The sequence below is a fragment of the Rhinopithecus roxellana genome, chromosome 13 (genome assembly GCF_007565055.1).
Source record: "Rhinopithecus roxellana isolate Shanxi Qingling chromosome 13, ASM756505v1, whole genome shotgun sequence".
Taxonomy (NCBI): Eukaryota; Metazoa; Chordata; class Mammalia; order Primates; family Cercopithecidae; genus Rhinopithecus; species Rhinopithecus roxellana.
In genome coordinates, this window is record NC_044561.1 from 29616800 (window position 1) to 29641458 (window position 24659).

The window sequence follows — 24659 nt, forward strand, 5'->3', positions numbered from 1 at the left end:
TGGTGGCAACATTTGCAGAAAGGAAACTCAGTAAGGAAAAGAGATTGCAATTGCAAGTGACAATGGAGGAAACATGATAAAGGCCATGAGTCATTTGGTAATCATGAGCATTATGATTTCTCTTCTCATTCTTCAGTTTTGTGTTCAGGGCATAATTACAGCACATAGTAGAATAACAGAATTATTGTCCATAATCAGAGAAATAGCGAGCTAATTAAAAATCATTATTATTTAGCCAAGAACAAATGACATGACAGACATAAAGAGAATTTTGGAGATTCTTTGCCATATGCTTATATAAGATGCTCCAAATAAGATGGAGCATTTTTAAATATAAATGCATTTATGCATATAGCATTTATAATATATAACATTTATAACATGTTCAATGGTGCTTGAAAAATATTAATATTGAACTTCCTAGATAATACCAACATAACTGGATACCTGATTGCTTGTAGATTTTTAATTCACTTGCTGGAATCTGCAACTGAAGTAACCAAATTCATGGATGTATTTCTTTCATTATATCTGTTTCCTGTCATTTTCTTCTAGAGGAGATGCTCAGTTTAGTGTGCATGCAATGAAACTGGGGCATAGATGCTTTATAAATAATTTACCTTGAAAGTCAAGAATGTTGCTCCATCACCACTCAATGTTGAAAGACAAATTTTTGTTAGTAATTGAAGCAACAAGTACATGTAAATGTATTAACTATGTCTTTTATTTTCTGTATTCTGGTGCTTTGACATGTGAGCCTTGTTGACCTTGGAGGGACTACCCCTCCAAAGTCAGCCAATTTCATTTTTTTTTTTTTTTTTTTTTTGAGACGGAGTCTTGCTCTGTCACCTAGGCTGGAGTGCAGTGGCGCGATCTTGGCTCACTGCAAGCTCTGGCTCCTGGGTTCACACCATTCTCCTGCCTCAGCCTCCCGAGTAGCTGGGACTACAGGTGCCCGCCACCTACACCTGGCTAATGTTTTGTATTTTTAGTAGAGACGGAGTTTCACTGTGCTAGCCAGGATGGTCTTGATCTCCTGACCTCGTGATCTGCCTGCCTCGGCCTCCCAAAGTGCTGGGATTACAGGCGTGAGCCACCGCGCCTGGCCAAGTTAGCCAATTTCTAGAGGCAGTAAACATACCACCAGTGAGTGTACCTTTCAAATGCAAACCAGCCAATTCAGAGTGCACACCCCCAACCACCTCCTTTATTGGGGTCTCACACTCTGGGCCATTATCCACCTGCTCAAATAACCCCTGGGCCAGGCACCAGACAAGTAGGGACAGCGCCTATGCCCCAGAGCCCACTGAAATGATCCAAACTTGACAATCCTAAACCTGCTTACCCTGCCTCCCACAGAAGCCACAGTGAAGGTTCTCTTTCACATTTTCCTCCTCTGCCTCTGCCTCCTGATTGACTCTAGTCCTCCTCTAGGTAACTCCTTTGGATGTGGCATGCCTCCTTATCTTGGGATCCATGTGGATAACAAACTGTCTTTTCAGAGGCCGTTGTCTCCTGACCTATTGTCCTAACCATCTCTAAATAGTAACAAAATCTATCTTTTAAAATAACAAAGATGTTTATGAATTAATTTAATATAAATGTGAGGACAGAAATGTTAAGTTCATCTCTAAAAACATTCAGAAAGCATCATCTTAGGTTTCAGTTTATGAGGTCACTTCAGTACAAAGGCATCAATGCTGGTGACCACATCTTCAAGTCGGAAGTTGGAGAGGAAAGGCTTTTTCTTTATGTTCTGTTAGAGAGGAAGGGAAGCTTAATAAATTGGTGGCAGTGCATAATCTCCAGTACATTACTTTGTCAGAGCTAGCAGAAAAGTACTTAACTTCTCACTGACATGAATTGGCAGTGAATATTTACTTAGTTTTGCAGGTGTTCAGTTCAGTGACTCTATAAGCAATATTGCTTACTACTTTTTTACAGTACATTTTACCATATGCCATTATGCTAATTTAAATCTAATACAAACATGTTAAGGATGAACAAAATGAGCTAAAAAAGAATAAGCAAATGTCTTCAAGAAGGAGACTTGTGCCCAAATAAAATACGGATTGGCAGGATGGAAGCAAGATGGTAGAGTAAGGTATTCTATCCCTCAACCCTCCACAGGAACATCAATTTTCACAACCATGCATGGGCAGGAATACTTCTCTGAGAACCTATGAGTTCAGTGGAGAGATGAAGAGATTCCAGAAAAATCCAAGGATAGGTGCATCAAAGAGGGTAAGAACAGTTTCCCTTTACCAACAGACGCATATACCAACGTTACAAAAGAGAGTCTAGAAATAAGCCCATTCAAGTATGACCAACTAATGTTCAACAAGCATCCCAAGAATACATGGTAGGGGAAAAGATAGTCTCTTTAATAAATGTTGAGGAAACTGGATAACTACATGCAAAATAATGAAATCGGACCCTTATCTTACATCATATAAAAAACTACTGAAAATGGTTTAAAGACTTAAATGTAAAACCTGAAACTGTAAAACTCCTAGAATAAAACATAGGGGAAAATCTCCTTGACAATGGTCTTGACAGCAAATTTGAGGATACGACGCCCGAAACACAGGCAATAGAAGCAAAAATAAATAAGTGGGGCTACATCAAATTTAAAAGCTTCTGCATAGCAAAGGAAGCAACCAACAAGGTGAAAAGTGACCTATGAAATGAGAGAAAATATTTGTAAATCAAATACCTGATAAGATGTTAATATTAAAAATATATAATAAGGAACTCTTACAACTTAATAGCAAAAAATATCAAGTAACTTGACTACAAAATGTGCAAAGGACCTGAATAGCCATTTTTTCAAAGAAGACATATGAATGGCCAACAGGTATATGACAAAATAGTCAACATTATTCATCACCAGGAAAATAACAAATTGAAACCATAATTAGATATCACCTTACACCTGTTAGGATGACTACATTTGAAAAATTGAAAGATAACAAGCATTGGTAAAAGTATGAAGAAAAGGGAACGCTTTCACACTGTTGATTGGGATGTAGATTGCTACTGCCACTATGGAAAATACTATGGAAGTTTCTAAAAAAATTAAAAACAAAGCTACCATTGCAACTCAGAAATCCTGCTTCTGGGTATGAATACAAAGTAATTGAAATCAGAATCCCAAAGAGACATTTACACGCCAATGTCATTGCAGCATTATTCACCATAGCCAAGATATAGAAACAAGCTGTATGTCCATCGACAGATAAAGAGATTCAGAAAATGCAGTATATGCATACAATGGAATATTATTCAGCTGAAAAAGAAGACCCTTCCACTCATGAGAACATGAATGGACCCAGGGGACATTTTCCTAAAAGACATAATCCAGGCACCAAAAGGAATACTGCATAATCTCATTTATATGTGGAATCAAAAATAGTTAAACTCATAGAAGCAGAGAGTAAAAAGGTGTTACCAGGGGAGAGGGAAGAGGTGTATGGAAGGATGTCAGTGAAGGGGTACAAAGTCTCACTTATGAAAGATAGTAAGATAAATGAGTTCTAGAGATCTAATGTTGATCACAGGTAACAACACTGTCCTATATACTTGAAATTTATTGAGGGCAATTCTGAGTCTTCTTAGCTGCCCCTCCCACCAAATAACTCTGCAAGGTAATATATATGTTAAATAACCTGTTTGTAGTAATTATTTCAAAGTGTGTGTATGTATAATCATCAAGTTGTATACCTTAAACATATACAAGTAAAAGGTATTTAAATAGAGTTTCAAAATGGATTGGCAGTATCCAATATTCATGTGGAAAAGATTGTTGAAGATATTACTCATATGAGGCTGGATAAATGTCCCAAAAATGCATAACGGTATCTTACCTCCAGTATATAATAGTGATTAACTAAAAGTAAATGTGCAAGGGTTTTGGCTTTGTTAAAATCACTTAATGTATGCAATAAGACATAGACCAAGATGCTTTAAACTCTCAAATATGCATTGATAAGTCCTAAATCTCTCTTTTCTGACATTAAATTTATTTTCTATATCCAGATTTTTTTGCTTCTTAATTTGCTGAACTATCTTCTAAGTGTACACAGATATGCCTCAAACTTATATCTCAGCTGGCTTTAACATTTTGCTTCTCAATCTTGATCATTTTCTTGTGTCCATTACTTTGCATAAACCACTTCCTGATCTGCACCATCATTCGGGCTAAAAATTGTACAACCTGCCTTGACCTATGATATCTCTGTAATGGTATGAATTCCCAAATTCTGCTGACAGTTTTTCCATTTGTCCATCTCAAAATGTCCACTTCATCTGGATGTTCACTGTCTGTCACATAGTTAGGAGTAATCTCCACCATACAAGGTATTTATTGGCTTTCTAACCATTTTCCCAGTCACCAATCCGTCTCCAGTCAGTTCCCTTGGTTTTGTTGATACAGAATTATCTTTTCAAAACACGTACCTGCTTATGCCATTCACCTGTTGGGAATCTTCTGCTTGCTTCCCACTGCTTGAGAAAAAGTCCAAGTTTCCTAGCATACCACATACATAGGGTAACTATATGTTTTGGATAGTTTATGGAAGCCCTATTTATTTATTTATTTATTTATTTAGTTTTGAGATGGAGTCTTGCTCTGTCACCATGCTGGAGAGTGGTGGCCCGATCTCAGCTCACCGCAACCTCCGACTCCCTGGTTCAAGCTATTCTACTGCCTCAACCACCCAAGTATCTGGGATTACAGGCACACACCACCACACCCAGCTAATTTTTGTATTTTTAGTAGAGTCAGGGTTTCACCATGTTGGCCAGGATGGCCTCGATCTCCTGACCTCGTGATCTGCCCGCCTCAGCCATGGAAGCCCTATTAATTGAGTACTTATAAGAGAATAACAGAAACTGTCTCTGGTAAACCAGCAAGGATGAACACCCCATATATAATTCCCATCATTTTGTGAATATGGCTTAGCTTTCACATTTCATCCCTTGTGAATCTTTGCCATACACCACGTTCACCAACTAAATTCATTCAACAAAAGTTTTAAGAACGTACTCTCTGCTGATTACTATTCTAGACAAAAATCACTGCATGTTTGGAATTTACATTTAGCTTTGGAGACCTGAAACAAATAATAAATTTATGTCTAATGACGAAAAGGGCTTTGGAGAAAAAGAAAGGAAGTGTGACAAGGAGTACCAGGAAGGGTGCTAAAATTTTAAATAAGATGATCAATGAAGTTCTCTTTGAGAAGATGACATTCAAGCGAACCTTGAAGGAGGATAAAGTGTGACTCATGTTTTTCAGGAGAAAACACTGGGAGCAGAGTGAACAGAAAGTGCAATGGCTGGAATCTATTTTGCAGAGAAGAAGAAAGCTGCAGTGTGGCTAGCAGGCAGGAAAGGTGGTGGATAAGTGGGTAGCAGGAGATGAGGTCAGAGAACCTAAGTAAAAAGTTTTAGCTTTTATTCTAGATGAGATTCCTTTGCAGGGTTTGGAGCAGAGGAGTCACACAATCTGGCTTCTGTCTTAACAAGCTCTTTCTGGGTAGTATGTTGATAATATCCTGCTGGGGAGCAGGAATGGACAAGAGTAGAAGCAGAAAGGTCAGCTAAAAGCCATTTGCAATTAGCTGCTGGTGATGGCAATCAAAATGATGAGCTATTTCAAAGGTAGAGTTTACTAGTTTTGCTGAATGATAGGGTGTGATATATAAATGTAGGTGAAGTGTTAAGGGTGATTCCAAGATTTAGGCTGAATGACAGGAAAGATAGGACAGTCTTAAATGGAAGTAACACAAACTGCAAAAGACATGCATCTGTGGGCCAGGTGCTGTAGCTCAGGCGTGTAAACCCAGCAGTTTGGGAGGCCGAGGCGGGTGGATCACCTGAGGTCAGGAGTTCGAGACCAGCCTGGCTAACTGGTGAAACCCCGTCTCTACTAAAAATACAAAAATTAGCCAGGCCTGGTGGTGCACACCTGTAGTCCCAGCTATTCGGGAGGCTGAGGTAGGAGAATCACTTGAACCTGGGAGGCGAAAGTTGCAGTGAGCTGCTGCACTCCAGCTTGGGTGACAAACCGAGACTCTATCTCAAAAAACAAAACAACAAAAAAAAGAAGTGCATCTGTGAGATCGATTTTGAAGTTTTTATGTTCGAGATGCTCATCAAGAATCCAACTGGAGATGTCAATCAGGCAGATGGACATGAGTCTTGGAAGGCACCTGGGCCAGAGTTATAAATTTGGTAGTTGCCAGCAACATGTATAAGTACTTAAATTCATGAGACTAGATGAGATCACTAAGTGAATGCAGACAGAAAGGCGAAGTTATCCAAACACAGAATTCTGGGTACTTGGTGTCAAAACACCTGCTGCACCCCAACTCTATTATGCCTTTCCGTATTTTCACCCTCATATCCTTTTTCTTTCTCCTTGGAATATTTTCCTTGATTCTTTGTCTCATGACATTTTAGTCATCCTCTTGGAATAGAAACTTCAAGCTTCCCTTAATGGTAATCTCTGTGTTCTCCTTGTTATAGTATCTTGGAATTGATTACTTACATATTTATTGTCAAATGTATGATTCTTAAGGGCAGGTACTATTTCATGTTCCCAGAACTTAACCCACAAAAGATATTCAATTAATATTTATTGCACAAATGAATGTGTACATGAGCTCATTGATGCATTTGCTTACTATACAGCCATAATGAAAAACCAGAAGTTTTGATTATGTAATTCAGCATGTCTTTTCTATGATATTAACTATTTGAAAGAATGTGGTCTTGTGTGACTGTCGAAAGAGTCCTATATTTAGAATGAGGACACTTTAGCGTAATTTGTCCCTCTATTTACAATTTCATTAACCATCTGCAAGTAATTTAGTGTCTCTAAACCTTGGTTTTCTTTTCTGTGAGATAGAATTCATAATTTTTTATTGCTATACTAGATTATATACATGAAAACACTTTGCAAACTGTAAAACACTATAAAATGTAAGATGCTGTTTTATTATTCGTCTCTCTGCAAAGACATACATTTGAATGCGCCTTTGCCTCAGGTATTGAGTGTTAAGATAAGGTGTGTTTTGAAACACAGCACGCTGTGTTCCAACATGCTACTTATAGCTGATGCAGCATATGGCAATTGAGTTTCTATTATGGCAAATCCCCTTTCATTTCAAGAACTGTAATGCTCTACCTGGCTGCTATTACATTTTATATGTTGTCAGTTACAGCCTCCAGAGCAAAGTATCATAGTGATGTCAGCTGTAGATTAAAAGAAGGTAGTACTGGCTCTGAATAAAAGAGATTGTGATGTTCATGAGTTGGATGCCTGAACTGGAATGTGTTTTCTTCCCTTGCAGCTTAACAGTACACATTCGGAGGTGTTAAGCTGGCTTTAGCCACAGAAATCAGAACACAAGGGCATTGGGGAGTTGAGGTGAAATCAGACTCTCAAAAGAGCGAAGCTAGTGAAAGAGACTGGCTTCTTTTTCATATTTGAAATATGTAATAATTATTCTTAAATTCTCTCTTTATGTCTGATCTGCCTGTATCCAAAGTGGACATCCGCCTTCAGCAATAGAAGCTCCCATGGCTTCCTTTTTTAAGGTTTATTTCTTTCTCAAATTCGGTTCAACTAGGATTCTTTACATCATCTACTATTCTTCGTTAGGCCCACGGAGAAGTGTGTTTTTTTTTTTTTAATTTTTGTTCAAGATTTTGTGGTTGTTATGGGAGGGAAGATATTTCTTAATCATCCGTATACTACCTGGAAGTAGAAAATCTTCTTTTTTCACTTGGTACCTGCAAGTCAACTTAGGAGTTTTTGGAATTTTCTGAACTTTCTGATAAAATGACTGTGACTATTTTTACTTTGCAGTATTTTTTTTTTTTTTTTTTTTTTTTTTTTTTACCTAATTGAATTATCTGCTGGAGAGAACTCAGAATTTTGGAGCAGTACTGGATGTAAAAAGCATCTGGTCCGATTAGTGATGCTTGTCTGTGGCTCCCTCAATAATGCCAAGGTTGTGAGCGTGTGCCCCCATGATTTGGGGGACTGGAGTGTCATGTTTTCTGTGACCATGACTTGTCTTCTAATCCAAGTTAAACACCTTTAATCTACATGTTGCCATTTCTAAGGGGAAAAATATAGATTAATCATTTCAAATCCACCATTGCTTTTAGAATTAATTACTCAAATACAGATTCTACTGATGGCTTCTTTCTGTTATGGAAAGCAAAAATTCTGTGAATGCTAATAGAACTAGGTAAACCTATCTAAAATATAATACATGATTTATTAAAAATATCATTTTACTTCCCATATTTAAGATTCTGGAAACATTAGTAGGCAGCTTATCAAGCCATTCTGTAAAGAAAGATCCTGGAAAGTGAATTACTTTTATTTTTCACTTTCCACAATGCTTTCATAAACCTGGGGAAAAGTATTTTTTAGTATTCTACTTCTTCTTTTCAAAAATAAAATATCAAGTACTTAGTGAAAATTACGTTACTCATATTAATAGTAACTTATTTATATCTATCTCATCCCCAGAATTTTCTAAATGCATCCTATTTGTATTCCATTATTGTTAAACTAAAACTAATATTCACATCTAAATATTAACATTTCAATGGAATATTAGCATACATTTTGCCCCAGGTAATATGTAGCAAAGCTAATAACTATTTCGTCCTAAAAGTTTCACAATCCCAAAGGTCCCTATTGACATTTTTCATCCTTAATGCTATATATAATCGAATAATACTGTTTTAGTTGGTTTTCTGTGTCATATTTGTTTTATTTTTGAAGTGCTATAGGGCATGTTGTTCTTCTCTCTCTCTCTAAATGTAATTGGTTTTAATGTATACAAGAATAACCACAGCTTACATTTAATAATGTAATAATAATTGTCATTTTCAGACACTGTTCTCAATGCTTTTCATATACTAATTTAATCCTTAGTACTTAATATCCCTCTAGCAAATGAGGCAACTGAGGGTCAGAGAGGTAAAACTTGTCCAAATTTCACAAATGGTAAATGACAAAGCTAGTTTTTGAACCTGGCAAGGCAGGCTGGCCCTTGAGTCATTGATTATAGGTCACTGATACAATTTATTATCCAAATTGGAATACACTTGATAGTGAGGGGTGGCAGTATGCTTTTACCTGAGACTGCACTGTGATTACACTGCTTCTCAGTAAAACAACACTTTAAAAATGTATTATACTTATGATTTATGTTATTTCTTCATTTGGGTATGGCTGTCTTTGGGTCAGTTGCCAAAAGACGATTGATGCTTGGCCATGGAAAAGGAGAAACAGAATGAAGGGAAGGGATTTGGAGAATACATTGAAAAGTATGAAATGGATTTTACTAGATTGTGAATTTTGAATAATAGAAATAAACTAAAAATCACATGAAGGATGAATACATTATCAAAATATTAACAGCAAACAAGTTAGGCAGGTGAGATATTACAAAGGTAAAAGTAATTTGCTTCAGTTTTCTTTTTAATTAAAAAAGTTTTTTTTAGAGACAGATTCTTGCTTTGTTATCCAGGCTAAAGTCCAGGGGCATGATCATAGCTTACGGTAACCTCAAACACCTAGGCTCAGACAACCCTTTCACCTCAACTGTGTCTGTTTAAGTTTCAAATTTTTTGTAGAGATAGCGTCTCCCTATGTTGCCCAGGCTGGTCTCGAACTCTGGGACTGAAGCAATCACTTCCTTGGCCTCCCAAATGCTGAGATTACGTGCGTGAGCCACCACATCTAGACTAGATCATAGCTTTTAACACACGAGTTAACTTTTCTCAATTAACTCTATGAATTTGGTAGCAGATGTGGCCTAATCACCAATTATATCTTGTTTTGAATGCGGGTAAACACAGACATAATTCTGCCTCTGTTGCTGTATGCTTTAATGGGAATATAGCTTCCTGGCCGATGTGATGCACTAAATTGCAATGAGGAAGAAGTTGAGGTTATGGTCTTAGGTAAAATAACGGGATAATAAAAGAGGCAAAAGGGTTTGTTATAGCAGCTGTCATGTGGACTGATGCTCACCTGAGACCTTCACCTTCACAGTGGGTGTCAGATTCCTAGTTATGGATAATAAAATCTGACGAGTATGTTCATCAAAAATGACTTATATTAGACTGAAAATTTATTTGGGGAAAGCCAAGTTAGCAGATCACTTAAACACCTTCTTAACTGCTTTGACCAAATCTTTTCTAAGAGGACACCACAAAACCATGAAAGGCTGCTCCACAAACTGATGGAGGCATGGAGGAGGCAGAGTCTGCGTGACACATGGCCTGCCTGTTCCTGGCAGGCAAAGTGCAGGTCTTGGCATGGTGCTCTGAACAGACCATCAGTCTTCCTTTACAATGCAACTGAAACCTTACATGCTGACACCATGTATTCCAATTATGACACAAATTCATATGGGAACTGTGGATGTGGTCTTGCCTATGGCTATGATGTGAGTAGCAAAAGCTACCCAGGACCGGGCTGTAATTAAGGCTCCATAAGTGGTGGTGACTATGACTCAAGCTATGGCTGTGATACAACTCTGGCTATGGTTACCCTCTCTACTGAACACCCTGTTTCCAAAATGCTTATCATCTTGCTGCTGACTTTTGACTTCCAGTTTTTATGCCTTTACTAGTATATCCTGTGATGAATTTCAAGAAGCCTGTGTTAATTTTCCTTTACCTTCAACTCTTGTGGACAGTGGCAGGCAATATGACATTCCAGTTTACTCTTTGCCTCTGGGGGAGTTTCTAGCATTTTTGTATAGTCATCATTTAAGCATTTGCTCTTGTATCATCAAACTATGGCTTTCCAATCTCTATTTTTATACTGTAGTTTTATCTATTATAGCTTCTAAATACATGCATTTATATTCACATTACAGGATATTTTTCTATTTGTGTTCATCAAAAACTCCATGATTCACTTCACCATTGATAAACCAGGTCACATTTAGGTGTTTTAATAGTCCAGAAGAAATGGTCTACTTCGACAGTTGAACACAGGAACAAACAAGGTGTTACTACTGTGTTTATTAATTGTTATCACATGACATTGCTGTTTACTGACAAATCTCTTAAGCTGTGGGTGTGTATTTTAGGGAGTTCCTTATAAAATCAGCTGTAGGAGTCTTCCCGATAATTTAGAAAGTATATTTTTTACCTCTTTTGTGGCTCATGGGCAATGATCATTCTTGAAATACAGCTTATATTTCTATGAGTTTAGATAAGAAACACTTTGGGCACATAAGCCCAAATACTGGAAAACAGCAAAAACTAACATGGGAGATTTTGCATGTGAAAGAAGAAAAATGACTCATTTAAATTAAAATGTAAGAAGTGGTTTTCTTAAGGCTCTCAAAAACATCAAATGTTGGTAGGCAATGAATTTCACAGCAGAAGTTTACCTGGCAACCAGAAGTTGTGTAGGAGTACAATTGTATTTTCTTGTATCAGTACTTTCTCTCTTTTTATTGCTACATAATATTCGATTGTATGGATATACCACATTTATAACCCATTCACCAGCTGACAGACATTTGGTTTGTTTTCATTTTTTTCTGACTAATATAAATAATGCTGCTACTTACATTCATATACAGCTTATTGGGTGAATGTACGTTTTCATTCTCTTGGTTATATACCTATGAGCTGAATGGTAACTTTATGTTTAACATTTTGAAAGATTGTCAGGCTGTTTTTCAAAACACCCGCACCATTTTACATTCCAACCAGCAGTGGATGAGGGCTCAGTTTCTCCACCAACACTTTACTATTATTAACACTAGTTATTATCTGACTTTATGATTATAGTCATTCTAATGGGTGTGATTTTAATTCACATTTCTCCGATGGCTCATGATGTTGAGCATATTTTCTTGTGTTTCTTGGCTATCTGTACATCCCTTCTGAGGAAATGTTCATTCAGATCCTGTGCCCGTATCTGAATTGGGTTATTTGTCTTTTATCATTGAGTTGCAAGAGTTCTTTATATATGCTAGATAAACTCCTCCATAAGATACAGAATTTGCAAACAGTCTCTTCTATTCCATGGGTTGTCTTGATCATGTCCACTGAAAACTACAGGTTTTTAATTTGATAATGTCCAATTTATCTATTTTGCTTTTGTCACTTGTCCTTTATTATAACTAAGAAGTCTTAGCCTAAGTGAAAAATTACTGCTATATTTTCTTCTAAGAGTTTATTTATAGTTTTAGCTCTTATGCTTAAGATGATCTATTTATAGTTAATATTTGTATATAGTGAGAAGGGATCCAACTTCATTCTTTTGCATGAGAATAATCAATTTTCCTAGCTCCACTTCTTAAATTGAATGTTCTTTTATAACTATGGAAAGGATATATTAGCATTGGGATTCACAAAGTATTCAGCTTATACATATGTAAATATGTTCAAAATAATTCTGTAATATGTCTTATATTTTACACTTTTAATTCATTCAATTATTCTCTCTCTTATATTCACTTAATGAATATTGGATTTTATACAGTAGACTAAAAATAAAATACACAATTCCTTAAAATTAAAATCTGGGGGAAGCAGCACAAAGAATTATTTATTATTTTAATATTTTAAAAATGTATTAAAATAAGAACCTAAAGTTCCATAGTACTTAATTGTATTGTGAAATAGCCATGGAATTGGAAATTAGAAAGCTGTGTTGAACTCCAGCCATTTTTTATATGATATAGACTTACTGAGATGCAGTTTCCCCATTTGTAAGATGAGATAAGGTCAATCTTGCCCATTTCTTTAGCTTATTATAAGAATTGAATAGAATGTTTATTAGCAAAAGTGTTTTATGTTAAAAATCAAAGGCAACAGAATTTGCATCATTACAATAAAAATTATCCATACATAAACTTACTTCACTTAGTATATGATGATTCTCTGCACTATCTATGATACCTGGTGAACTGGCTCATTTTTCTTTATTTTTCACATACCATAGGTTATTACAGACTCTCTCTGTGAGTATGACCATCTCTGATGTACAGGGGTTAATGTTTCCTGCATCCAGGGTTAAGATTCTTTGCTTCTTCCTCAGTCCTTGGCACACCTCTCTTTCCTTTCGCCTGTGTTCACGTGTTTCCTGGGTGTCTGGCAGTTTCCTACAGAATTCCACATTCCTCATGCTGCTCCTGGGATACGTTCATAGGAGATAAGCAGAAATCAGAAAAGAAGACTAAATAAGACAGTCAATAATAACTACTGTAAACGAGTCTCCAGTCCTTGTAATCCTGGGAAAGACGTATTATGTTGGTGCAAAAGTTATTACTTCTTTCAAGTTAATACTTCTTTCACAAGATCGCCAAGAGTGGAGACTTTGTGACAGTAGTTATTATTGACTTTGTTATCATATGTGTTCCAAAGAAGTTCATGGAAAGGACACTTGACTCAACATTAAAGTCGCTGGTTAAAACCGTATGTGTTTGTAAGACATTTCCCTTCTGTTTATTCATCGCCTGCATGCCTATTTGCTTTAGTAGTTCAGTCTCCATAGATCACCCTTTATCTAGTGTGGACTGAATACCAAATGAAGTTTTCCTCCTGGAAAAAAAATGATATATGAGATTTAATGCGTTAGATTCCCTCCTAAGCATTAAGCTGGAGTTCTTAAATTGCCAATAAAAATCAGGGAGTGCTTAATCAGATGTAATGGTCTGGTACTCGATTGATTGCATTCATCAATGGCCTGAGGGGTTCATCAGGAAAGGGGAGTGCTGTGGCTACTCCATCACGTCACATGGTCTGGTGGATGGTTTTTTCTTTTTTGGACCATGATAAATATTTGAAATTTTAGAAATGTTAGAACATGTAGGAACTTGTGTGTGGGAACCAAACATTCAAGTCTTTGAAGTAGCTGGATTACTGTCTAATTTTTTTTCAGGTTTTAGGTAAGATGGATAATCATAGGAAGACATAATCTGGGTATTTTTCTGCTTAAACTGATGAAAAACCCAGACATTTCTATGAATTGGATTATATTAGGTGCCAATGAGAGGTACAGTTTTGTACTTATTTCAATTTATTTCATATTTAAAAACTTATATTATGATATTTATTACCTGAAGTAATAGTTAAAACTTTGAAAACCTAGGCAGGGAGATGAAATCTTGTTAGTGTCATAGGGAAGAAAATAAAATTATTTCCTGCTATTAAAAAGAATGTATCTGCCAAACGATATCAATTTATTTACAGTAGAGACATTTAAGACAGAGAGATGCCAAGAGAGATCTTCAGAGACGAGAGATCCTGGAAATACTTCTTTTAACTGGAAGCTCTCTGAGGTCAGAGATTCTACCTCATTTCTTCTCCACTGTATTTCCAGGCCAGGACACTGTCCAGCATAGATATATGGACTCAATACATTTTTGTGAAATAAGTTTATGTATGGGTAGTTTTTATTGTAATGATGCAAATTGTGTTGCCTTTGATTTTTAACATAAAACAGTTTTGCTGAACAACATTCTATTCAACTCTTATAACAATCTAATGAGAAGGAATCAAAAGTATTGTTACCTGCTGAGTTCTCATTGACTGAATATACTAGCACAAAATTCAGCAGGCGTGAAAAAGATTGCATTATTTATTATATTCCTAGAGGATTTCCTAATGAAATTATTTATTACATTTTCTGTGACATGGTGAATCATTTAATTTGCTTCCTAAATATTTTCATAAAGTCTTTTCCTAAATATTTTCATAAAGTTTTTTCCTAAATATTTTCATAAAGTCTTGAACAATTTGAGTCTGCTATTTGGTTATTCTTTTTATTCATTGTTAAGGAGATCTGACTATCCCAAGATGATTTTGTTTACATTTTTGACAATGTTTATACTAGTTTCCTTACAAGATAAATTTAAAAAAATTAAGCAATAATCTAAATTGATCTCTATCTTCTCCTAGTTTCTCCTACTCAGACATTCTATTTTTTAACTTTTAAATTTATTTCTAAAATTACTTCTGGTGGGTAGATATTTACTCACTAATCATATAAGCCAAGGGCATCTTACAAATTAATTTGTTCTGCTTTCTGCATATAATTTTAGGTAAAAAAAAAATTAACTTGTTTCTCTTGAAGATGAAATCTGGGCAGAATCGAATTATATCCTACAAAATGTACGAAATTGTAGCTTTGCAATTTACTTTGTGTATTTTCTGAATTTCAGGTCTTACAAAACGAAAAGTTGGGTTTGAATGAATTATTCAAACTAGTATCATGAATACTTTAAATAGCACCGTCTGAATCTTCTTGCTGCCTATTTTAAAGTCTGTTTATTATAGGTCTTATTATGGATTTTAATTCTCAGGTGCATATACAATGCTTTCTCCACTGTATTTCTTCTACAGGATCATAGTAGTGTCTTCTTTGAGTGGCTTTCTTTTTCTTTCAGAATCAAATGCAGTATGTGGCTGTAGTTCTTTTCTCTTGAAAAGGTCAGCTAAATTGTGTAATTGGCACAAAATATATCCTGACTAGCAAAACATCACACATGGTTTGTCATTACATCCTAATTTTGGAAAGTTGGTGGTTCTAAACACAGTCTCAGTACTTATGAAACATTGCTTGCTTTTCTAAAATCAGCATCAGCATGACTCAGGCCAAGTGGCATGGCCTTCCTTGGGCTTCTGCTCTGCACAAATTGGGATCACAGCCCCATACCAGCTTCCTTAGAATTCTCCTATAATTCAGAAAAAGTAATGGCCAGTTATTGTTGACATTTACATTCTCCCAGATATTTAACCAATTATACTTTGTTGGTAATTTAAAGCTTCTGAGAGAGAAACTGTCTGATATGAAACTAGTCGAGTCACTCCTAATAGGAATGCTTAGCCAGGCAGGCCCACATTTATACATTATCATGATTACCTCACTTGCTGTTATACTAAGATGAGAAAATAAATCATGTAGGGACTATAAACTGTGTTTATAATAGGGAATTGTGGTGGTTGCAACATTAGCCATAGGTGTGAAGTTGTTACCTAATCATTGCTTTTATGAGCTTCTCTTGAATGAGTAATACCTAGCGGAGATGAATACCAGAGTTCCCATTACTCATTTTAATCACTGTTATTGCCAAGTAATGTAAACTGGGTCATTTTCTCACAATACTTTGTGGGAATCTTTGCTTGATCCCAAAGAACTTACATGTAGAGAGCAGAAGTCATCTTAACTATAAAGAAAAGTAGGGATAATAAGTATTAAAATAGTGTCATCATTGCCAAATTGCCAAGGTCTGAAAATATAACATCATCTGCTCCTCCTTTTCCTTCAGAAACATTGTCTTGCCAAATTCTGTTTGTGTTTCTTTCTTTTTTTTTTTTTTTTTTTTTTGCTGTTGTTATATATATATATTTTAATTATACTTTAAGTTCTGGGATACATGTGCAGAACGTGCAGGTTTGTTACATGGGTCTACACGTGCCATGGTGTTTTGCTGCACCCATCAACCCGTCACCTACATTAGGTATTTCTCCTAATGCTCTCCCTCCCCTAACCCCTCATCCCCCGACAGGCCCTAGTGTATGATGTTCCCCTCCCTGTGTCCATGTGTTCTCATTGTTCAACTCCCACTTATGAGTGAGAACATGCAGTATTTGTCTGTGTTTCTTATAACTACTCCTTCTTTTGAGTGCCATTTCAATTGCTCTAGTCAGAAATTCCTGATCTTTTGTGTTGTACAATAGCTTAATAAAGATTCTCTGTGAGTTCAGTCTTTTTGTTTAATGTATCATAGACATTACTGCAAGAATTAATTTCTTTCATCCAACTGTATTCAATTCAATTCAGTTTAATTAAGCAAATAATTAATGACAGCCTATAAGCACAGTTGATGCCTATGAATAGGCAATGGGAGCATAAGATGAACAAGAAAAGAAATTATACTCAAGGAATACGTAGACTTTATAAGAAAACAAACAAAAAGCTACAAGATGAAGATTATAAACAAAGGTATACCCAGGATGCTATTTATTTGTTTTAAATTAAGGCTTGTCTATGAATCTTTGCTTTATATACAAGATTCTAAATGAACAATAAAACAACAAATAAAAGCAACTTCTTTTCTTAAATCATGTGTTTACTTTACTCACCTGTAAAACCATTAAATGAAAATTTCTTCACTGTTGCCCTGTGAAGTCACTTTATCATGGGGGTGCTGTGCCATCTCTTCTACTACATTTGGTTGGTTAGAAGGCTGTTACAGTCCCGCCTGTTATGCCCAAGGTGAGGGAATGACATGGAAGCATGGACACCAGTAGGTGGGAATCATGAAGGTCATCTCAGAAGTCTGTTGACCATGGTGTGCTATTTCGTATGTTGCATGTATTTAATAAGAGCTTGTTTCTTTTGTTAAAACAACAAACAAAGTTAATTAAAAATAGCAACATTGGGGTGGGCACAGTGACTCATGACTGTAATCCCAGCACTTTGGGAGGCTGAGGTGGGTGGATCACCTGAGGTCGGGAGTTCGAGACCAGCCTGACCAACACGGAGAAACCCTGTCTCTACTAAAAATACAAAATTAGCCAGGCGTGGTGGTACGTGTCTGTAATTTCAGCCACTCAGGAGGCTGAGGCAGGAGAATTGCTTGAACCCGGTGGGGTGGAGGTTGCAGTGAGCAAAGATCACGCCATTGCACTTCCAGCCTGGGCAACAAGAGCTAAACTCCGTCTAAAAAAAAAAAAAAAAAAAAAAAAAAAAAACCCAAAAAACCCCCAGCAACATCATAAAACTACTTGAAAGAGAAGAAATGTGATAAACAAATGCAGAAAAATTACTGGCTTCCAGAAGAATGGTGGGAGGATGGCTTTTTTTTTGAGGATAAACATTATCAAAGTTTACCAATCATGATTTACTAATAAGACATTTATACAAATGAATGATAACTTAAGACTTCGTATTGAGTATGGATATTGTTGATCTTTGTATTCCCTTTTCTGTAAGAAAAACAAACTCTTAGAGTGATCCCTCTTTTTCTGTATATATTCAACTGTGATTTAACTGTCATAAGGGAACAGCAGTGATAATGATATTCTGTACCTCTGAGAAGATATACAACAATTTTGTGAGCTAGTCACAGTGATCTGCTTAGAAAACAAACTATAATTAGGTCCATAAAGATAAAAATAATAGAAAAGCCAGATATAGAAAATACCAGGAAAGAAGTCAGCATTAAATTATCAGATATGCTGAACATTAGCATTTGAAAATAAAAGCATGGATGCTCTCCCTTACTAGGAGAAAAACCCCTGTTTTATAGTGTTTGTGATTTTAAAAGTTGGAGCAGGAAACATTGCCTGTGGTGTTGTATATTTGAAGATTATAAGGTAACTGTTTTCTATTTGCTTTGTACAATTCAAGAGACCGTAATCAGAATTCATGAACAGAAGATTCAATGGGTCAGACTTCTTGACTTGAGAAATTCCTCTAGCCGGGTGCAATGGCTCAGACCTGTAATCCCAGCACTTTGGGAGGCTGAGGCGGGCAGATTACACGGTCAGGAGATCAAGACCATCCTGTTTAACATGGTGAAACATGATGTTTCTACTAAAAATACAAAAAATTGGCCAGGCATGGTGGCGGGCGCCTGTAGTCCCAGCTACTCAGGAGGCTGAGGCAGGAGGATCATTTGAACCTGGGAGGCAGAGGTGCAGTGAGCTGGGATTGTGCCACCGCACTCCAGCCTGGTTGACAGAGCAAGACCCCATCTCAAAATAAATAAATAAAATAAAATAAATAATAAAAAAGTAATTTCTGTAATAATTAGTTGTGTCTGAAAAGTGGATTGATAATTTTATGGCCTACCCTGTCTAGAGATACTAACACATGGTCTCAGTCACCAATTCACGGATACTTTGTGAGTGCAGCCCTGGCATCTCGGAGCTGGGCAGAACTAACTGTCCTCCGAAGTTTCTTTTTACTGTAACCTCTGGGATTCTATGAACAAAAAGTGGCTTTCAAATACAGAGGCTTGAGAAGAATGATGACGCTGAATATAGAACAGAAAAAAATAACATGATTTACCATAGAATTCTGTAATGGAGAGAGAGATCAAATATTATCAGTTAGTTTTAGAAACCTGATTCCATTGTAGAGAGATATCTTCTAGCAGAGAATAAATTAGAATTTCAAAGTAGGGAGCAGATAAGATTGTGTGTGTGTGTGTGTGTGTGTGTGTGTGTGTGTGTGTGTGTGTGTGTGTATTGATGCTTTGAGGAAAGACAAAAATTCACCTTTTATGGACCAACCTCTGTTCTGGATTCTGAACTATCAATAGTCATTTATCAAACATTTATAAACGTTTATATAATGACTTTGTTAGATGTTGTAGATTTAATGGCACAAGATAAAGTTCTAGACTCCAAGAAGTTTGCACTCTGATGTATGGGAGAGATAACAAGACCACACAATCTAATTTATATTAAAAATAAAACCTCTTAAATAGCACTTACTATTGGCTAGGTACTGTTCTAAGTGATTTACAGATATTAGCTTAAATTCTCTTCACAACCCTAAGAGGTAGGTACTTCCATTATATTCATTTTAAGATGAGAAAACAGAGGTACACACAAATGAAATGAATTGTCCAAAATTTTAGAGCTAATTAGTGGCAGAGGCAGAGTTGAAGCCAGAATCCATGTTCTTAAGTGCCATACTGAGATGCCGCTCTTGCAGCAGCACGCTAGAGCCAGCTGTGAGATGCCTCTCTTGCAGCAGCATGCTGGAGCTCACTGTGCTGGCTTGTGAAGGCTAATTGTGTATATCTCGTCTCAGCTCCACAATCAGTGACATCATGTTGGTAGTTTGAAACTGGCTAAGAGGGAAGTATTTATTTATTTACTTTTTCCCAGTAAGTGCATTTACCAGCACCTTACTGGCAGCTTATGATACAGATGTGATAATATTTCTAATGTTTATGCAAAGGGTACTTTGGAAAAAAATAAAAAAAGAGACATCAAAGTCAGAGATGATGGGGAGTGGAAAGTTCCAGGAGACAAAAAGATCATCCTCGAAGGATGAATGGGAGGTAGACTGTTGGATGATTGGAGAAATGATCAGAGGGACCAATAAAAGGAGAAGGCATTGATAACATGCCGTCTTATTGACAGAGGTCTGGTCTTTACTGGAAGAGTCAGATTAGCAGAGGCAGTCAGAGGCTTCCCTTGCAAATAGTCACAGAATTTGGGTAACTTGAAAGGCTTGGTTAAAAGATGTCACATCAGCTCATCTGCAGCCATCAATCAACTTGCTGTACCAGCTGGAAACTGGGAACAGGGAAGAGCATTAGGAAAGGATGGTGCATCAAGATTCATGAAAATTACTTTAAGAGGCACCCAGTGCAGGCAATAGTTCCACAGAGATGCTAAGTGCATTGGGAACTATTCATTGTTGAATGTTGAGAGGCTCTGAAGTATGCAGGGATTTCTCTGACAGCTGGAAGTTTTTTTTAATGGAATGATTTTTTGGGGGAACTAGTTGTCTTTTTCTTATGACAAGTCTTCAGTAAGAGGCTGGGAAACCATCTTGCAAGACATGGATCCAGAGAAGAGTGAGCTCTGGATCTGAAAGCTGTTATGGAGCCACTTAGGAGGTGGGAGACCTCAGGAAAAACTCATTCTTATCCAGTCTCATTTTTATCCTTTCTGTAAAACTGGAATTAAACTAACCATGCTGCCTTTTACAATACTTTTACAAGGATCAAATATAATGTATATAGAATATATGTATTTGATATATATATATATAATATATATATATATTCACTGCATTCACAAAGTGTCCATGAATTGGTGACTGAGACCATGTGTTATATGTAACCATATGATATATATATATATATATATATATATCTCTAAAATAGTTTTGAAGAAAGATTATTTGAAGAAAGACTTGCTTAATTAATTAAGCATACATAGATTTTTCTGTTGGAGGGTATTTTTCCTGGTATGAGCGAATGACTCAATAGGTTATTGACTTAGGTTCTTAACGTCACTGGCATTCATTGGTGAGTTGCCACGAAGAAAAAAATGTACTTAATATCATGTCATACTGCCCTTTCTATATACTACGCATAATAATGTTTCTAGGTCAGAAGTATTTAGCATCCGTTTCCACCACAGTTAATAAACTTCAAACTATGCCATGATGTCAAACCTAGTGACATACTGTTGAGCATTTATGTTTGGTAATAAATTATTGTACAAAATGCTCCAGGCAATATGGCATAACACTTAACAAGGATTTGTTTATTGTCTGAGTGTTTGGTCATTTTGTTTTATTTGTTATCAAAATATTAATTAAGATATATTATAATAAAATAACCAAACTTTAATAGAGACCAATTTAATAATATGTTTGGGAATCTATTTGAGAATATTCTGCAGCAAGACCAGTTGAGTGGTAACTGGAAAATATAGACTTTTGATCAGTTGTAATTTGTAAGGAATTATGTATTTTCAAGGAAAAATGATGAGGTTAGGAGTTAAAACTCAGTAAGGAGATGGGGGTTTGTGTTGTGAAATGCTTCAAAGGGGTTAAATAATGATATGGTCTATTTAGTAACCAGGCAGCAGGGACATCTTTGGTGACTTACTGAGAGCAGGCTTAGTTATATGATTGAGATAGAACACAAATTGCAATTAATTGAGAAATTGATGAGTAAAAGGATGGCAAAATTCTGGGCACAGCCTACTTGTTGAAAAAACTTGGTGGTGAAGGGAAGCAACAAGGTGGAGTGAGTGGTGTGGATGGGTGTGTGGGGTTAAGGACCAACTCCTGAAATATTTACAGAAACTTGAAGGTCTGAGAACGTGTGTTTTTTTGCCACTTACATCCTCTCAACAAAGTCTGTAGGGCAATGGAACACATTGGGCTTTATCTAGGGCCAGCTACATAATTTGCAGAGTCCAGTGTAAACAGAAAACATGCTCTCTTGACATGTCATGATGCTTTTTGTTTGCTATTAATGTCATGTGCTCTTGGGCGTGGGAATACCTGTTGGGTGAGTCTAGATCCTCATAGGTGTTCCATCTTGATCTTTTCCATGCCTGTGCTCAGGCTCCTTTTGGGGAAAGAAGGTGGCAGCAGTCACTGAGTGAGGGAGCTGAAAACCAAAGACCTGTTCTGGGGAGGTGGGCTGGAGATGAGAGGTGGGACTGTGTGTGAGCTGACACCCCACCCCAGCACATGTTCCATTGCCCTACAGACTTCATCAATGAACCACAAATTCAAAGATAAAAGTATTAAGAACTTAAAACTGAGGGCTGTAGAGCATTAAACTCTAAGCACAGGAACCTTTCCTGAGCACTGGACATTATAAACTGCAATACTGTTTGATATGCACGGATTGCAAACCAGTATGATTGGCTCTGATTGTGCCTTACATATGGCGTGCTCTCAATCCATGATGGATAAATTGAATTTATCGGTTTAGTGACTATGTAGTGAAATATCCAATTAAATTTGTGCAAGTAAATATCACCATTCTGTACTTGTCTAGGGAGAAGGTAGGGAAGAGTTTGCTATATGGAAGGATTCATGGAATTTTTAAAAATTGCATATGTATTGGATTTTATTTTATTTTATTTTATTTTGCACAAAGAAAGGCACAGACAATAATGAGGGAAGTCCAAATCTCAAGATGGCTTTTGCTTCATGGCTTAATTATATATGATCATGGTTGAAGATTATACACTTTTACACAGGCTTAGACCCATAATTAAAAAAACAGAAAAAAAGCTATATTCATTTTCTCTTAGCCCTATCTTTTTTTTTTTTTTTTTTTTTTTAATTTCAGGTCAAACTCATTTCCCTTTTATTAAAGTCCAAGTTGCCATTACATGGCTTGGTACTCAATAAAGGAAAACTTGTTCAAATAAGGTAATATGTTATCATCAGTATTTCCAGGAAACTGTTCACACTCAAGTAGCAATGTCAATAAATCCATGGGGAAGCCCATCCATGGGGTTTACACTTTGTCAAGGCCCAGTTCCTCCGGAGTGGAGATTCCCAGTTCATTTAAAGTTGGTCTAAGTTCCTGGATGATATACGGGTAGATTTCCTTATGAGGTCCTGCTTTGTCCTTAACAGCCTCTAGGATACGAACTGTACTAGCAAAATCATTTAACCGTCTGCATGCCCGCAAAGCAGCATCAATGATTTTGGGCTCTGGAACCAGATCATAGGTAATAAGTGTGTTTATCCCTTTACGCAATTCCCAGGCATCTATATCTGGCTTGTTGAAGTATGTTACCCAGCGAGCATCAAACTCCTCATCTGTCTCATGTGACCCATGAGAATAGCAGCGAACTGACTGGATAGCCGCGGCGGGGCCGGGGGTCTGGGCGGAGTGCAGCAGGCCTCGAGGGCCGGCCCAGGTGGTGGCGGCCACAGCGCAGCGGCAGAGAGCGGCGCCCAGCATGACGGCGATGGCGACGCGCGGGCTGAGGGTAGAGAGAAGCCGGTGTGAGCTCGCGGGTTACTCTGGAGCTGGCGTGGGCTCTTAGCCCTATCTTTACCTAACTCTTCTTTCAGGAAGAAGAATTGTAGACAATTCTGACCCTGAGCAGCATGACTGGATGGGCAAGTGATAATGATGCCTTGTTCATTAAGGGAGACTTAGAACTCATAGAAGGCAGAGGTAAAAATGGTCAATTTGCGTTTGTCTTATACAAACCTATGAAGGTCAAAGTGAAATGTAAGCAAGGATCTATTAGCATCAAAAAACAAGTCATAGATGTTCACAATTCATGGAATGGTAATATTGGCATTTCAATGTTTTTAAGAAAGCTGATTTTTTGGACTCTGCTCTCTTTCTAAGTCAGCCTCAGAGAATATGGAATTTGGAGTCTGATGACTAAGTTACACTTCTGTCACTACACAGCTGTGTGGTTCTGGCCAAGTCACTTGATTTTATTTAGAAAAAAAATTCGGGACAAAAAAAATCTCTTAACAGGAATTAAAATCTCTGTTAAGTAGGATTAATATTATTCTATATATTTACATATACACATGTACACACACACGGACCCAGACAAAATTTCATGGCCAATTCATTTAGTTAGAGGACAAATCACATATTGTGGTCTACGTAGGGTCATGAGTCACATGTGAGATGTTTTTAATAGAAGAGCATTGATGAAAAAGAAGCCCGTATTGCTCCAGGCTCATTATCAACCAGAGACAAACCCCAGGTAAAAGTACGTTAGAAGAGCCTTTCTGACAAAATTGGAGTGACCTCCTAACAAAACTGGAGTGCCTAGTTAAAATGAGCTCCTTTGAAGCAGATTGCTATGAGACTGACTAGGTGGACTCAGTGTATTCCACCCATCCCTGATTGTATGTGAAGGTCTGCGATTGTGGAGACCGTTCAGACATGCAGAATTACCCCTTATAATTCATTGACATTCACCTCCTAACACCGTGAATTGCTGCTACTATGGCGATCCCTGTGGAGGCTGTGGATATAGCCCTGGCTCTGGCTGTGGCGGTGGGTCAAGCTACGGCTGTGTCAATGGCTGTCATTCTGGCTGTGTTTGCAATGGCTAATTATCTATTTTGCTACAGAGTATGCTAGACCTCTTTCTGTTAGAAAATCACT

At 36.9% G+C, this 24659-nt stretch overlaps 1 pseudogene across 1 annotated transcript; it reads right to left on the reverse strand.

Moving 5' to 3' along the window:
* Positions 1-22850: 22850 nt before the first annotated feature.
* LOC104664747 lies at positions 22851-23553 on the reverse strand (annotated as a pseudogene). The gene has a single exon (XR_004052721.1). The product of XR_004052721.1 is annotated as a cytochrome c oxidase subunit 5A, mitochondrial pseudogene (transcript).
* Positions 23554-24659: the final 1106 nt, after the last annotated feature.